Below are 12,689 nucleotides of genomic sequence, written 5' to 3'. Positions count from 1 at the left end.
TGTCCATTAATTGAACACAGCTCTCCAATTCAGATTTATTAGTAATTAAGTTCATATTTTGATCTCCATCAGTCTCTCTCTTGTGTCTGCTTCTCAACTGGTTTCAGATATAGGAAGGAAAAAGAGTTTATAGTTGGTAAGCTGGAATGCTGACTTAGAGCCCCCGGTATGGAATTCTTCTGGGATGTTTCTTATTTGAGTGTCAGAAAATCCAGTCTTCTCATTTTTGGAATAAAAACAGCACTACTAAAAAAAAAAAAAAAAAAAAAAAAAAAAAGCACTCCTTTTTCCTGATGAATTATTTATTTATTAATTTATTCAGTGACTGTTTCTTGAGTGTAATATGTGCTATAGACATGGGCTGAATACACAGTGGTCAGCAAAGATAGACATGACTCATAATAACTAATAACTAATCAAATATAAAATTAGATTATTTTGAGTGCTACAAAAGAGAGGGACAGAAGGTCACCTTCCATGAAAACTTATAATAAGGGGATTTGATGGGAAGATTGACAAAGCTCTCTTAGGAAACAATTTGTAATCAGAAGAATGAATTGGTATTAACTAGTTGAAGGGAGAAAGAAAGAATATTCCCGGCACATGCAAAGGCCCTGTGACAGGAAGGAACATGGCAACTACAAGCGAATTAAAAGAGTCCAGAGAAGATTAAGGAGGAGGAAATAAAGTGATATTTTAGAAGGGGTTAGAGAGCTAGGTAGGGGCCAAATCACGCAGAACCTCAAAAGCCACATTAAGCAAGGAGTTTGGTCTTTATCTTCAGAATGGTGTTTTAACTCCCCAGGCCTTTGAGACTCCCCAAATTCCTGCCCTGCTTCTCAGTCTTTCAGCTGCACTCAGACCACCAGAATCAATGAGAGGCTTTGCTATGGAAGATTTCCGAGTCTCACCTCAAAGTTTCAGATTCAGCAGATCTGGGGTTGAACCTGATTATTTGTAGCGCTAACAAGCTCCCTCCGTGCTCGCGCTTCGAGAACCACTGTTCTAGGGGGGAAGGCAGCTTTCAATGGTCTTCCTGCCTCTCTGGGACATCGACAGCATGATTTTGCACAGCCTTGGTGACTTCCCAATGTCCTCAAACTGACATTTCTTTTTGTGTGTGGCATATGCCTGGAGAGAGGGCTCTTCTGGGCCACCTATCCTGCTGAAGTCAGAAGATCTTCCAAACTCACAATGAAGGCTAATGCTTACAGAGAAAGCATTGTGAGTCACACTGGGGTTGGCATGGCTGTTGATTGGGCAACTCTAGGGGGCATCATTCATGTCATGTTTTAGATGACCGGTGGCAAAATATTGGTTGAGGTGTGCAGAGCAGCCACCTGGCAGATCTGCACACTGGGCACAGACTTGGATATGCATGAATTCACGCATCCCACAAACTTCCTATTATCCTTATTTGCAGAAGAACAAACTGACACTGTGAATGAATCACTTTCATTCTGTGTTTTGTCAATGGCCAAGACTATTTCTCAGCACGTGGGTAACAAAGACTGCATTAAGCCTCTGAACTTCCCGCCATTCCCATCTGCAAAATGGACATAATCGTATTTATTCTCCACTTTGGAGCTGGGTAGACTGAATTAATGAAGGAGGGGGCTAAAGCTCCTGAAAGTTTTGGGGAGAAGAGAATTTCCTTTCATTATTGTGATCCTGTTCAAGAAAGTGATTTTGTTACAAGGGTATAAACACCTCCAGTTGTTTAAGCAAGCAAATGAAGACAACCAACGAAGCAGAGAGAAGGCCAATGCAGGTGTTTCCAATAGCCCTGCAGAGTGATGGTAAGAGGTAGTCACTTCTCAGATGGCACCCTGCTTTAAAAAGCAACAGCTTCCCCCACCAAGGCTGTAAGAGCTAGTTTCCCCTCCCCCAGTTTTCCTCCTTTCCTTAAGGATGGCAGGTGTTCAGTTCATTCCTTCTTTCGTTTCTTCTCCTTCCTCAGTGACTAACTACAAAGTGCTAATTTAAAAGGTAGGGATTTGGAGAGCACCTAGACCCTTCAGGCATTGTTATTGCAACATAAAACTCTTTACTTAGGGGTCACAGGTTCAAATCTAGGCAGGGTCAGTAGTGACCACACACCTGATGGCTGGCCATCTGCTGGCTATTTCACGGTTCATGTGAGATGAATTGGGGGCCTCAGCTCGCCCGCCAGGACGCATCAGAATGGGCACTGCCAGACATCACTTGGCACTTGGCACAGAGGCCAAGACCCCAATTGGAAACTCTAGTGCTCTGAGGTTCCTTCCTAGAGAATGTGCACATGGGGGGAAGGGCAGGAGCTGACTGGGGCAGAGAGCAAGAGTCATTGTCTCATCCTCTTACCTGCTTGATTACAAAGAAGAGGCTTCTTTTCAGACCTGGGAAAAGGATTAACTTCAAAAAGTTTGTCAGAAACTTTATCCAGCAGAAGAGAGCTGCGATTGCCGGTGGTAAATGTGCAAGTAATGTTGTTGAGGAACACTCCTCTTGCTCTCTTGACTAAAGAAAGTAGCCGGACTGGAGAACATGCAGGAAGGTGCTAGGACAGGGAAGAATGGTCAGGAACCTCTAGAAAGGTAGACACCTCCATTTTTCCTTCACACACATAAACAATCCCGTGAGCCTCAGAGGCCCAGAGAAGCAAGCAGGAGGATGTCCTGTTGCTTCTCTTTTGCCTGATTATCTCCCAGCTGGAATCATGCTCCCTGTAGCAATGCCAGGTCTCCATCTCCTGCTCTTGCTATCTCCCACGGGCTCAATGTCAAGGACTGGTGTGGACACGGACACCCCCACTGTCCGCTGAGGGGTACTAGTATTGCCGTCTCTGGGTTTAGGCATTCATTCCCAGACTAGTTTTGGCTCTGGAAACAGACCAAAAAGAGCACTTGAATTGTTGTTGTTGTTGTTGTTGTTTTCAGTATGAAAGTAGTCATTATCAAATGATGAAATTACAAAAAATAATCACAGTATGTACCTTAGTTCATCCTTGTAATAATCCTGTTGATCTGGTGCTCCCTGTTGTCAGCATCTCCACTTTCTACAAGATGGGTGGTCTTTTTCTTCATACCCCCTCATGGAGGAGATCTTTTGAAGGGCCAAGAAGTTGTTTGCTTCTTTGAAACGTTTTCCAACAGAATAGACCTCGTGAATCAGACCCTCTATGCAGATGGTGCCATATTTATGACGAGATGGGGCAATCAATGTGCTCTCTGACAGGGCAATTTGCTTCATGGTTGATTTTGCCAGAACCACACTTGAAGATCAATTCATTCACCAACTTCAGGTCTGGGTCCCCCTCATGCTACGTATGGTTCCACAATCCTTAGCATGTCAACTGAGGCCTTGTTGAGCTTAACAAAGGTGCCAATGAGGATCTGGTCGAGGCAAAGAAGTTACAATACCCACATTCTGAACCTTTGGGTTCACCCCACTGATAGCTCAGATCCTGACGACAAATGCTGCTGTGGTCTCTTGCAGGTAGGTAGAAGTTGCCAGCTTTTCTTGCCATCGTCGCTGTTCAAAGCTCCAGTCTGTATATCTGCCTATATTCCCTGTGGTAATGCTTAGCTTTTCGTAGATAAGCTTCCTCCTTGCCTTTCGAAGCATCTTTGGGGCAAACATCTTTCTTAGAGGCTTGCTCTTCAACTCTGTGAAACTCCTTTGTTTTCTGGCACAGCCGGAAGCTTCTTTTTCTTTCTTTCCGTAACCTCCTTGGTTCTATCTGGAAAAGAGGGAGGACAGTTGAGTTTTCAGCTTCACTTTTTGTTTTCATTTACCACATTATCCCTATTACCAAAGTCCTGGCCTGAATCCAAGGGCAATTTACTAAGTACCAGGTCCTCTCCTGACTTTTGTTGGAGCCCATGGATCACAATGCCAATAGAGTCTAATATGGTGAGATCTGAATATCAGGGGGCTGGTGAAGTTGAGGTGGTCATAGTGAGGGACATGGGCTAGTCTGTCCAGCAGCCTGGTGGTGGAAGAGAAAGACAAGGTGATGGGGTAGGGGGAGGAATTTATGGGGAGGTTTGTTAGAATGAGGGAGGAACCGTGCATATGTTTTCAGTTTGAGAGATGGTGAAGAGGGAGAATAAAAATGCACGAGACAGAAGGGAAAATACTTTTTTAGCCAAGAGCCAAAGGTGGGCAGAAAGGAAAGGGATCAGCTGCATAAGAAGAAGAGGAATTCTTGAAGTTGAGGGTCAGAGGGAAGCAAGAGTGCCATTATAGATACACTTCAGATATGGAGAGAGCAGCCTTGGGTCCTTCATCAATGATGTGTTCTCTTTTCTTTGCTCAATAGAAGACCTTTCCCTGAGAGGTGGCTGGGAACCCGAGGGGTGTGCCAAAGACGTGGAGAAAGGGAAAAGAGGCCACAGGGGGACAGAAGTGGAGGGCTGCTGGCCAGGCTGGGCTCAGATGGATTTGCACCCTCTATCTGTGTATTAGTATCATCTTGAAAGCCATCCATCATGGCTTGACTTTCAGTCACGTAGCAGGGACCACTGCTCTGTATTATAGAAGGAGGTTTGACGTGAAAATTGTAAAGAAAGCAGACTATAAAGAGTTCCGCCCAATATATACATGGAACAGACCAAATGGAAGAAAAGACCAAATGAGATTGTCAAAAAGTTTTCAAAGAACTTTCCAAAAACAAAACAAAACAAAACAAAACTTTTCCCTGATTTAAGTCAAGCAGCATGGAAAATAATAATATGGTGTTCAAGTCCCATTGTCTCTGTTGGGGGTGATGCTTGAAGAAAAAGAAAGTGTGCTCTGTTGTTAGTCATATTTTAATTGGTCACAATGTGAGGCAAAAGTTCAAAACTAAATGCTGGAAATACCTCCCCTCTGGAACATTCAATTAAAATCTGTGGGGGGAAAAAGCTTCAAAATGACAGCCAGAGACTAACAACAACAATAGCAAAAGTCCCCATGAACCCGGGCTTGAGGGAGGCAGATGACTTGAATTGAGTCAAGTACGTGTGTATGTATGTGTGTGTGTTTGAGGGCATTGGTGGGGGGCTGGAGGGGTTGTCTGGCCACTTTTGGCTAAGACTCAGAAGGTATTTTGGAATTATGAGCCCTGCAAGAGTGTTTTGCTCCAGGTGAAAGTGTGATGTGGACAGAATTCATCTTTGTCATCTGAAGTCTTGCCTTTCCACACTCTTTCTTACCCTTCCAAGTCCCTGCTTCCACCCCTTAGGAATATCCGGTATCTTCTGCCATGCCTTCACTCAAACAGGATTGGACATGCATTCACACTAAGGTAAAAATAACTGAAGATAGAAAAGATCAGTTACTTACCTCAGGAGCATTAGCACTTTAATAAGGCAGGTCTTGGGTAAAATAAATGTTACTGAACTCCGAAATAGCATCACATGGATGGGAACCTATTCTGCTTATTTATAAAAGGCATTTTGAGACCATCCCACACTCCTGCCGGCAAGAAGCCTATATGGGATAGCTTCTAGAATTACTTGAGTCCTAGAGGGATCTTAGAAATTTTAACATGTTGGATTGATTAAGATGATGTCAAAATCACCATAATAAAAACTGGGGGTTATTATTGACAAAAGGATCTATGAATCCTCTGACATTTAACATTCTACTTGACAATTTCTTTTTGTCCTCAAAGGAGAAAATGTGTGCCTTACGGGTGGACTCAGGCGTGCGTACATGGGTGAACACGGGCACATCTGTGCCCCACGTCACTGAGCAGCCCACGATCCCCCCGAAACCCATGCACTTGTGAACTCGCTCAGTCCTCAAAGCCACCCCATGAAGAAGGCTCTATTATCTCAACATTAGAAAAAAAAGGGAGCCAAGACATAGAGAACGTGAGTGAGTTCCCCAAGCACGTGCAGCATGTCGGTGGTGGAGCTGGGATCTGAACCCCTGGAGTCATCATAGGTCAGTCATCATCTGGCCTCTCACCACTCTGCAAGCTGGCTTTGAAGAACTCGACATGAACTTCACAGAAGCCGTTGTTTCTGAAGAGGGGCTGAAGAAGGAGTTTTCGAGATTGGAGTGAGGAAGGTAGGGTCGGGTCAGTCTGCCTTATAGGCGACATAGCACGGTAGGACACAGCGGCTCAGCAAGGTGGACAGCACAGGCTGGACATGGAGGGGGCTCGTGCGTCTGCATTACCCACGGCAGGCTGGGTTTTCATCTGTGTTCCCAGCATTATTGCAAACAGCTCTTGCTTTTATTCTCAAAAGAATCTGGGTTTGGCTGGTGCTACATGGTGCCCTCACCCATGGGGAACCGTTCCCGTAGAACCTTGGATGGCCCGCTGCCAAGGTTGTGTTTTAGTCTACGGAGTGGAAAACGATATTTGATGCCCAGAATGGCTTCAAGAAGGGACAGGCAGGAGTGACAGAAGAGAGACCCGTCCTTAAGGTACTCAAGGACCTACTTTGTAGGATTGTTGAGAAAGAAAACGAAATTAAGCAGGTTGAGAAGAGCGTGATATGGATCAAATGCTCAGTCCGTTCTCGATCTTCTTGTCCCTCCTTCCGCCCGCTTCTTTTTCTCTTTGTCCTCTTCCTCCTCCACCTTCTCATTCCGCCCTCCTCCATTCCTCCTCCTCCTCCTTCTCTTCTCTTCCTGGCCACGTCTGGGAGCCACAACCTGCCCCACTTTCTCTTCTGCAAATCTCTCCGATCTTCTCTTGCCTGGCTTCCTTCCTTCAACAACCAGCAGGGTCTGTGAGTTTCCAGACAGGCAGGGCCCGGGTGAGGATGGTGAACACAGCCTAAGCAACAGAATCCAAGGAGTGCCTTATGGTAGTCTGGGGGTGGGGAGGCAACGCGAGATACAAAGTTTTCCCTACACCCCGATATTTGAATTTTAAGAGTTCAACGCACTCAGCTGAAGGCTGTTACATTGACTGCTTATTCAACCTCATCCTGGCAGTAGGAGGGAAAAAAGCCCAACAATCACTGAAAGCTCACATTTTAATACTCACAGCTGGGGATCCGGTCAGGGTCATGTTACCAATATAAACAGCACAAAGCCGGCAGTCTAATACTAATATCTAATAGATCGAGGATCACACATCAGCCTCATACATCAAACGCAGCCTGCTTTTGAAGCAGATATCAAATAATGTTCCCACTCTTGATTATGTTCCCTTTGTTCTAGGGCAGTAAAAAAAGAAATGAGCGAAGAGTCCCTGGTCACATTATTTGGGGATTTGGCAACAGCAGACCAAAGAGTGAGTAAGGGAAGGGCTGGAAAAACGTTATTATTTTTAAGCACCCTCCATGCCCCAGGGACTTGGTATAACATCATATTAACCTGGCAACAGGCTCAGAAGAAGGGATTATTATGCCCATTTTACAGGTGGGGAAGCCAATGTCCAGAGATGACAGTAAGTACTAGAACTGGGATGCAAATACTAGTGTTTCATAAGAACAGCCCCATTTTGTTTTTGTTTTGTTTTGTTTTGCAAGGAATAAGACCCTCATGACATCATAATGTGTATCCAGAGATAATTTCACCGTTTCAGGTTCCTGATGTCACAGCTGCTAATAGCTTCAGTTGTTAGGAGGGACGCAGACACCATGAATGAAAAATGTCCAGAGAGGAAGGGTATAGCCTGACACCAGTGGCTAAAGTGGAAAGCGCGGCAGAAGTCAGATCCCAAGCAAAGTGAGTAAGTGAGCGGTGAGCGTATAATGGAGACTGATAAGTACTATGGAGAAAAGTAAAACAGGAAAGGGTTAGGGAGTTTGGGGAGAGGTCTTGATTTTATTTGAAATTAATTAATAGCAGAAATATTAAGTGAATCTCCAGTGTCCCGAGGGCTTCTTGCTGGCCTGGAACCTCATGGATGCTGCAGAGTCAAGTGGGTTTGAATTCTGCTTCTACCTGCAAGCTGGCTGACCTTGGGCAATGTGTACAAGCCTTTGCTTCCTCGGCTCTCGCAGGGAAAGAGCAGTGTGCGGCCCGTAGCGTTGTTGTTGGGCTTCGGTGAGTTACAGCATGTCTGGTCCTCAGAGCGCCCAGCATATGTGGGCGGGCCCTCACTACCATTTTTACGATTCGGCTTGTCCAGATTCCCATGGGGTGTTCGTGGCCCACCTGAAGTCCTGGTTGTTATTCTGTCATGGCTTTAGAAGTGACTGTCCCCTCGCCTGGTCATTGGTCCACATTTGGAATTCAGTTGAACTTGACTTGGACTCAGTCTGCTTTTCCTAGGTCTTCAGTTCTCCAGTTGGTTTGCTTCCCTGCTGTGTGCTGTGATTCTTCAAACCTTCTCTTCCAGCCTCCCCTGTTCTGAGAGCCCACATGCACACATATGCACGCGCTCTACAAACATGGCACACACCAAACATAATTACCCTTTTACTTCTGAGAAACCACAAGGAATGAGAAAGGAGTTCCCTCGAGCTCTTGCCAGTAGATCTATAAATCCCCCTGAGTCTGTCCATCTCTCCTCTTTGCCCCCCACTGATGTCAAGGGAGTATGCCTCCTACTGAGGACAGTACCCCCACCCCCCGCACTGCACTCAGAGTCCCATCACCTCTTACTTCTGCCAAACCTTATATCACCACCTCTCCTATTTTCTTTTCAGAATTATTCCTACATACAAGTTCAAATTTAAACATCTCCCCCCTTCATCTTCGTCTTCTTGTTTTCCAATAAACATTTCGGCACCTACGTCAATGCTTCACTTTTCCCATCTCCCCACCTCCTCGCTCAGCACTTGGCCCCATTGCCCTCACAAAGTCTCCGGTGACTTGTATTTTGCTAATTCCAAGATATACTGTTTGGTAGGGACCAACCTACTTGACCACTCTTGCCCTCCAGAAAAACGTGCTTTCCCTGATTCTGGTTTCCTGATCTTCTTTTATTTTTCTGGTTGCTTCTCAGTCCCCTTTGCTAGTTTGTCTTCTCCCTTAGGAAATTTCAACATATATTTTTTTAACCTGCCCACTTCTCTTTGCCTCCAGAGCAGGTACCCCAGTCCAAAGCATTGACTTCTTCCACCTTGACAGTTCAACAGTCTTCTGAATACTCTTGGCAGGACCTCATTTCGGATGTCTGCACTGCAGGGACCACACTCACATTTGCACTCCTTTACTGTCCTCTCTGTTCACCTAGAATTAAGTATTATCATAGTAACAGTCTTTATCATGGCCCAGAAACCTTCGCATGTTCTCCATGGCTGCTTTCTCCAGTTTACACCCCTTTATCCCTCACTTTCAGCTCCCAATACACTGGCTTTCTCTTTGTCCTTCAAGTGGTCATGTTTTTGTTTTTGTTTTCCAACATCAAGACGTTTGGGTGAGCTCATCCCTTGGTCTGAATGCTCCTGCCCCATTCTTTGCAGAACTCCTATCTATCCTTCAGAAATAAAACTTCCCTAGGAAAGTTTCCCAGAATGTCAGAGAACTAGGTCGAGTCTTTCTGTTACAAGCTCTCCTGGTAACTTGTACCTCTTCTTCATAATAGTTATTATAATTGACTGTGTTGTTTGGGGTCTAACTTCTCTCTCTGACGCTAGTTTGTAAGTCCGTGGAGACATAGTCAAGCGTCTCCATTTTGCCACGGTGCTTCCAGCACCTAAAACAGTATCTGGACCAGGTGGAATAAATGAATGAGAGGAAAAACAATCTTCAGTTTTCAAAACCATTATTCCCAAAGTAGACCTGCAAAGCTGTTGTATTTGATATCTGCGTGCTTCTAAGGGTTAAACTCAGAGCTTCTGCCTTCCCTAACCTCTTCATCATTTCAGCTCCCTCTTCTCATTGAGTTCAGAACTCTATTTGGACATCTACCATCACTACCACTTCTTTAAGCCCTGTTTTGAGTGTTTCCTTCTTAAACCCTCCTTGGTTCTCATCTTCTCCATTTCAGCTATTGGTGTCACCATTTCCTTTACTTCTTTAAAGTCAAAACGAGGAAGCTTTAAAAAAAGCATTTAGAGGTGGTTTTTTTTTTTTTTTTTTTTTTTTTTTTTAAGATTTTACTTACTAATTTTGAGTGAGAGAGAGAGAGAGAGAGAATGGGGGGAGGGACAGAGGCAGAGGGAGAGAGGGAATTCAAGCAGATTCACACTGAAGGCAGAGCCCAGCCAGGGGCTTAATCTCATGACCCTGAGATAATGACCTGAGCCAAAATCAGGAGATCATGACCTGAGCCAAAATCAGGAGATCATGACCTGAGCCAAAATCAAGAATTGGCTGCTCAACATACTGAGGCAACCAGGAACCCCTAGAGTTCTTTATTTTTATTATAAAAGCATGATATGTTCACAGTAGAAATTTGAAAAATATATTTTTAAAAAAACCAAGAAAATAAAAATCAAGCATTTATCTAAACAGTAAATTTCTAACTATTTTGGTATATACTGTTTCCAAGTTTTTCTATGCATACACATGCATTGTTCTTAAACCGTGGCTGGGTTCTGCCTACCTTCTTAAATTAACATTTTCATTATGGGAATTTTCAAAATAGAGAGAACTATATAATTAACACTTATTAACATTTTATCATTTTTTTCATCTAATTGTCTTTATTTTTGAGTACTGTAAAGCAAACCCCCTATAACACTTTTGTATGTATCTCTAACACTAAAATCTTTTTAAAACCATAACTAAACTGTCACTCTCATGCCTGACAAAATCAACAATAAATTCTCAACTTCATCTAATGAGACCATGTTTAATTTTCTGATTATCTTAAAAATATCTTTTTACAGCTAGCTTGTTTGAATTAGAATCAAAATACACATATTATTTATACACACAGATTTTTAAAAATTAGGAACATATCATGCAAGCTGTTTATAAACTGTTTTTTAAACTTAAGAATATGTTACACACATTTTCCCATGTACTAAAGATTTTTCTTCATTGATTCCAATGTATATATAATAGTCCATACTTTTTATATCCAACATCTTATTATGGACATTTAGATTATTTTCAATTATATGACCTATGAGTAAGGCATTGATGTATATACATAAGACATGACTCATGAGAAGTAGAGAAAACCTAGGCCCAAGATGATATTGCCAAATTGCTCTCCAGAAAGGATATACTATTTACTATCCCATAAATTATGTATTCCTCAGGCACTAGGTATTATAATTGAACAATTATCATTATTTTTACCCAAATCAGCAAGCAAAAATAATATCTTTTTTTTTAATTTTGCATACCTTAATGTGGTTAAGTATGGTTTGCAGTTCAATAGACCTTTAGATTTCTGTGGAAATGTTCCTGTTCATGTTCTTTGTCCATTTTTCTAATTTGTTCTATTTTACTATTGATTTGTGAGGCTTTCTTTCCTTTTTTATTTTCTTTGGCAAATTTTACCAACATTATGCTATGAATATTGCAAGTATTGTGTTTTGGGGGTTTGTTGTTTGCCTTCTAGACTTGTTTTATTTTACCCTGTCATATATGTTCTTAACCAATCCTAATTTATAATTTCTCAATGTGTCAATTCTTCTTTCAAATCACAATGCAGTGACTCTAACCGAACATATCAACAGCTCTTCCCTCTGACCGTTTTTTTTTTTTTTAAAGCTCCAAAAAAAAAAAAAAAAAAAGCTCCATTCTCTTTTCTAGTTCACTGTGAAGGCTGCTGCCTAATGAATATTTCTATAGCTGCTTCTCCATCCATGACTTGACAAATGTCTTTTTATTGCATAGCAGATGAAACCTGAACTCCTCAGCCCAGTGTTTAGTAACATCCACAGTTTAACTTAAACTCTCTTTTCTAAACTTATTTCTAATTCTTTTTGCACAGGAGTCATCCATGGCAGTCTGAATGATGTTCTCACTCTTTCCACCAAACAACTCTTCTGACCATGTTCTTGCTCGCCCTCCTTTCCAAGCTCACTGATGTCCAAACCTCTCCATCTTCAAGGCTCATCTTCCAGTCTGATGCCTACGAAGTCTGCTGGGAGTTGCTTCAGCCCAGGGATCCCTTCTTCCTCTCTTTGCAAATACTTACTATTAGCTCCACATGTCTTCCAACATCACCATTAAATTTTGGTTTTCTAAAAAAAAGTGTAATTCCTCTTATGAGAGCAGGTGCCATGTGATCTTGTTCTTATTCTTCTGTGGGTCATGTGTTCCACCCAGGTCTCAACACCTATTAGCACCAAATTCATGATGACTTTACTGTACATAGGAGAATGGCGCTACTCACCTGCCAAAGGCAGAACAGGTACTTGGAAATAATTTTCCCTGGTGGTGATAAAAATGGTTGCAGAACATCTACGATCTTTAAATCCAACTTCCTTTCAACTCCTTTCATACACGTAAACACGAGTGATTACAGTACATCTTCATTCAGTGGGAGTGGGATGGGATTTTTATCTGTACTCAAAGCTAATGGATTCACTGAAAGCAATTTAGTGTTCTCAGTGGATGGACCTGCTGGATGGAAAGGCCACCAACAGATGGGGAGTATCCCTATCTTAGCCAGGGGAGGGGAAAAATATGAGATTCAATCTGTTTCTTTAAAAAATGATAAACTCAAGATGATGTTCACAGAAGCTTTATTTCCGTGGTTAGGGAAAAGAAAAAAAAAAAAAACAGGACAGAGGAACTCAACCCTCTTGTTAAACACACGGGTAAAAAAGAGAATCCATTTGTTTATGCTCACGTTGGAGAACATTGAAAGTTGAGGGTGTATGTCCAGTGTTTTTGCAAAGAGGTGC

At 42.7% G+C, this 12,689-nt stretch overlaps 1 pseudogene; it reads right to left on the bottom strand.

Moving 5' to 3' along the window:
- Positions 1–2,975: 2,975 nt before the first annotated feature.
- On the bottom strand, positions 2,976–12,283 carry LOC131811626 (large ribosomal subunit protein uL30-like; annotated as a pseudogene).
- Positions 12,284–12,689: the final 406 nt, after the last annotated feature.

Source organism: Mustela lutreola, chromosome 11 (genome assembly GCF_030435805.1).
Source record: "Mustela lutreola isolate mMusLut2 chromosome 11, mMusLut2.pri, whole genome shotgun sequence".
Taxonomy (NCBI): Eukaryota; Metazoa; Chordata; class Mammalia; order Carnivora; family Mustelidae; genus Mustela; species Mustela lutreola.
Note: the sequence above shows the minus strand (reverse complement) of the source record. Positions and strands in the feature narration are given on the sequence as shown.